Genomic DNA, 4347 nt, shown 5'->3' with positions numbered 1-4347 from the left:
TCAGGGCCAGAGCGGAGCCCGCGTCCCGCCCCCTGCAAGGCCTCATCCGCCAAGGCCTCCGCGACGAGGGGAACAGGCACGCCTCTCCCTACCGCCTCGACCCCCCCCCAGAGAGAGCCACTCACGGGACACACACGCCACCGTGGCGGGGACCCGAGGGGGACACCGGGTTAAGGGAAACGACACCACCACTCGGCCTCAGGCACCTGAGGGACGACCTGGAGCGCTCCAGGGGCACCACCGAGGGTCACACGAGGCACGCTCACACACCCGCGTGGGGTGCGCAGCGCGGCGTCGGCGGTGGCACAGCCCTCCCCGCCACAGGGAGGGCCGCTCGCCGGGCACACGCCGAGAAGGCGAAGCGAGAGCAATCTGCTGTGTCAGAAGACCAACGGCCCCCACTGACGCCCCAAGGCAAAGGAGACCGAAGATCAGGGCCAGAAGCCACACCCAACCCCTGCCTTCCTCACCCTCCCTGATGGGCAGCGAGGGGGGGAGAAGACAAGCGAGGGGCCCCGCGGACAGACCGAGAAGAGCAGACGCGTTCACTGGGAACGCCCGTCCCTCGTCTGGCACGGCTTAGGCTCGGCCCGGGAGAACACGACCACACCACATCGATCTGTTGAGCCAAGGTGGAGCGGGGGGGAGGCACGGTGAGGACAGTCACCAGAGGGGCCCGCTTTAAGCCTCGCCGGCAACCTCCGCCCCCCCCACCTCGCCTCAGGCGAGAGCGGCCGACGACCCCCAAGAGGAGAACGCCTGACACGTGGCACGGAGCCCACAGGGCGGGGGTCGCCCCAGCCGCAACCAGGTGCCCACAGCGGGGGCGAGGGATGCACAGGGTAGAAGACCCACGCGCCACCTCGCCCCGCCACCCTCGGGTCGCCCAGAGACCGGAGGTGGCACCAAGGGTCGGGTCAGCCAGACGACACCACACAGGAGCCGGCGCACAGGCCCAGGCGGGCGGCTCCAGCGGCAAGGGCCGAACCGGGCACCAGCTGGCGGCCCAGAAGCCCAGAGCCCCGCGTGCGTCCAGAGACCCACAGTCCTCGGTGGCAGACACCAAAGGAGACCGTGTCAGCACTTATCTGGTGGCAAAAAAGGCCTATTAAGGGCGACGAAATGACAGCAGCTGACAGCGGAGCACATCGACGACGCGCAGGGAGGGCCCCCGGAACCTTGTCCCGGCCACCTGTCCCCAACGCTGCCCCATAAACACCAGGCCCCGAGCTCTCTTGGGGGGGGGGGGTCATCTGGTCGACCGGGAGGGGGGAGGGGGCGCGTGGTGGCCAAAGCGGGGGCGCGGGCACCAAGGGGGGGCGGGGGGGAAGCTGGCCGAGGACGCCCTCCCCGCCTCGTCCACGCGGGCAGGGGTACCGGTCCGTCCGAGTCTCCGAACGGGGATTTGGCTTCGATGTGCAAAAGGAAAAGAGAAGACAGAACCGTCAGCGAGGCGCTTCCCACGAGACGAGCGGGCCCCGACCAGGGACCGCGCCCGGGGCCCGGACCGTCCTAGACGGGGCACCCAGGACGGCCCGAGCCGGCCCCCACCTCCCGACTGGGATTCAGGGAGCCGGAGAGGGGGGAGCCAAAGTCGCGTCCGACGACCGAGACCCACGAGGGCACGCCGAAGGGTCGAGCGCGCCCTCCCCGGCCACCCGCGGAAGCAGGGTCCGGTCCATCCACGTCTCCGGACCCGTCAGGACTCTGACAAAGAAAAAGCATGTGTGCCGGGAGACGCCTCGGGCGACCGGACCCCACGGGGGGACCGCACACGCGCCTCCCCCGCTCAACCCTCGGGTTCCCCCACCTCCGGAGTGCCACGCGGAAAACACCTCGGGCAGAAAGGACCCGAGGGCCCGGACCCTGGCGCGCCCTCCGGCGACCTCCAAGCCACCGTCTGGGCCGGTCCCCACCTCCGGAGCGGGGCCGAGGGCGAAGCAAACGCTCCTGAGGGCGAAGCAAACGCTCCTGAGGGCGAAGCAAACGCTCCTGAGGGCGGCCCAGGAGGCGTCCGGACCGCCGAGCCCGAGTCCAGGCGCTCCGGGCAGGGAAGACCCTCTCCCCGCCCACCGCGGCGGCCCGGCCCAGGCAGGGTCCGGGCGGTCCGTCCCCGTGGCCGCAGGGGCACGGGGAGATGCTGGTCGACCCGGTCAGGCCGCCCCGCGAGCCGGCTCCGGGGCGCCGCGACGGTCACCCTCCTCAGAAACCTAGAGAACCAATCTCCGGCGACAGCGGGACTGTCCCTAGGCCTCGGCGCCACCGGGACTGTCGCCGCCAGCGTCGCCGGTGTCTGAGAGCTCTGCCTCGGGCCCAGAGGCTGAGTCACAATCCTCCTGAAAGGCCTCGCCGAAGCTCCAGAGGGGAGGGACAATATACAAGCGGCCGCCAGGTGGCTCCTGACAAGCGACTCGAACGTCCCGAGGACGGGTCGCTGTCGCCGGCCGCCGGGGACGCCACCGCGCCGGCCGCCCAGACGCCCGAGCTCGGCCCGGAGCCTCCGCCGCCGAGCGACGCGACGCGACGCGACCCCGGCCGCAGAGGAAGGGAGAGACGCTGGGAAGGATCTCCTCAGGAGGCTGCCACGAAGGAGACTCACTCCCCCACGCGACTCCGGGGTGCTGGGGGGGACATTCCACGGAGACGCCGGCGGGCGGTGGGGGCTCGGGGCGGGGTCGGCGGAGAGAGGGGCACCAGCGGCATCGCAGACTCCCCCGGCCCCCCTCCCCCGAAAGAGAGAGGGAGGGAGGGAGGGAGGGAGGGAGGGAGGGAGGGAGGGGCCGGCAAAGCGAAACCAGGCGAGCGCTGCTCGGAGAACAAAGCAGGACTTTGGAAAGCAGACACAGACACGCGAGCCCAGGAGCAAGAAAGGAAAAGGAGGAGACACACTCGGAACCCCCAACAAGAGAAGGCACCACTCAACCTGGGTGGAGACCGTGACAAAGTCCGAAGACAACACACCCAAGCACGCGCCGGTGGGTGGGGAAAGTGCACCTGAGGTCAGGAGAACATGGATTTCAAAGTCACTGAACTGGCCACAAACACCAGAACGGCAGGCGGGCGGGAGGGCGGGCGGGAGGTCTGGGGTGGCAGGGCTGCGGGGGTGGGGGTTGGGAGGGGCGGGGCGGGGGGGCCTGGGGTGCGGGGGCGGGGGGGGGGTGGCGGCTGAGGGGCGTGGAGGTGAGGAGGACCGGACCGAGTCGATAGGGATCCACTAAATAAACCCCGTGTTCCATGACAACAGCCAGTTACATGAATACATAACTTTTTGAAGCAGATCAGAAAGGAAATGAAACAGAACCACCAGGCAGGAAAGTCAAGTCATAGAACTGCTCCGGCTGCTTAAAAGTCAGAGAGAGGGAGAGGGAGAGGGGGAGGGGGAGGGAGAGGGGGAGGGGGAGGGAGGGGGAGGGAGAGGGGGAGGGGAGGGGGAGGGGGAGCGAGAACGCAGACACATGCGCATATACGCGTGTCCATATGTATACGCACGCGTATTCGCGTCTATATATACGCGCACACGTGGGTATAAACAAACACGTTCAAAGGGCATGCTCACATACACGCATGTGTCTGTGTGCGCACGTGTATGCCTAGGCGTTTCTACTGTGCGTGTATGCTTGCGTGTATATACGTAGACACAGGCATATAGACACAGACGTCCACGGAGATACACAGGCACGAATACACATGCTCATATGTGCAGATACGTCGGTATCCATAAACACATACATATACGGGGAAAGCGCAAGCATATTGCAAAAGGGGCTTTTCTGTCCAAAACGGATCAAGGCGTCAGACAACTCAGCCTCCAAAAGGGAAACGACCCCCGATGAGCGAAGTGGGCAGGCAGGGGGCCCGAGCAGACACCTTCCTCCCAAAGAAAGGGAGAACAGACAGACACCCAGAAGCACAAGGTAGAAAACACATCAGCGGCAGGGCTGGGCTGGGCTGGGCTGGGTCTGCCGGGGGTGGGGGCGGGCTCGCGGAAGCACCCCGGGGCGTTTATCTGGACAAGGATCCTTCTCCTTCGGAGGGGAAAGGCCCAGGGGCTGGAATCGCAATCGCGACAGCAAGTTCGAACCACGAGAAGACAGTGGCTCCTGATCGGTCGAACGCGTCTTTGCTGCCGCTGAGGAACATGTGGGCGGACTCAGAGAGATCACATCTCATCCCCTGGGGCCTCCCAGAGAGAGAAACCACATCCCTAGGGAAAAGAGTCCTGCGATTCCCTCGGAACACTCCACCAAAGAGTCCCCCTTCGACCCAACCCAGCCACTCCACGGAGTGCCCACGGAGGGGACAGAGAAGATACGGACATGTGTATGTGTGGGATCGACCCCCATACCT

Source organism: Capricornis sumatraensis, unplaced genomic scaffold (genome assembly GCF_032405125.1).
Source record: "Capricornis sumatraensis isolate serow.1 unplaced genomic scaffold, serow.2 scaffold112, whole genome shotgun sequence".
Lineage (NCBI taxonomy): Eukaryota > Metazoa > Chordata > Mammalia > Artiodactyla > Bovidae > Capricornis > Capricornis sumatraensis.
This window is presented reverse-complemented; position numbering follows the sequence as displayed.